Below are 366 nucleotides of genomic sequence, written 5' to 3'. Positions count from 1 at the left end.
ACCCTTCCAGGTACCGGCGGGGAGGACGGAAAGACAAGCTGGCGAGCGGCTGGCCAACTGGCCCCTTGGCCCCGTGGCCGCCCGACGACCACTTGGCGGCCACCAGACACATCATGGCCGACGACTACGTGTACCACAGCTATTTCCAAGTCAGGAAGGCCCCCGTCACCAAAGTGTAATGCCGTTACGTTACGACTGGTTGTGACGTTAAGTGATTGGTTGTGTGACATCACGTGACAACATTCCCGACGCACTATGTGAGGCGAGTGCGCTTGTCTCCTGATCACGAAACTGCATGTTGTAAATTATAAAACTTCTTGTGTAGTCACAAGTCTCCCTCTCATTTCCTTCTTGTTCATGTGCCAG

Source organism: Penaeus monodon, chromosome 34 (genome assembly GCF_015228065.2).
Source record: "Penaeus monodon isolate SGIC_2016 chromosome 34, NSTDA_Pmon_1, whole genome shotgun sequence".
In the NCBI taxonomy this organism is placed as follows: Eukaryota; Metazoa; Arthropoda; class Malacostraca; order Decapoda; family Penaeidae; genus Penaeus; species Penaeus monodon.
This window is presented reverse-complemented; position numbering follows the sequence as displayed.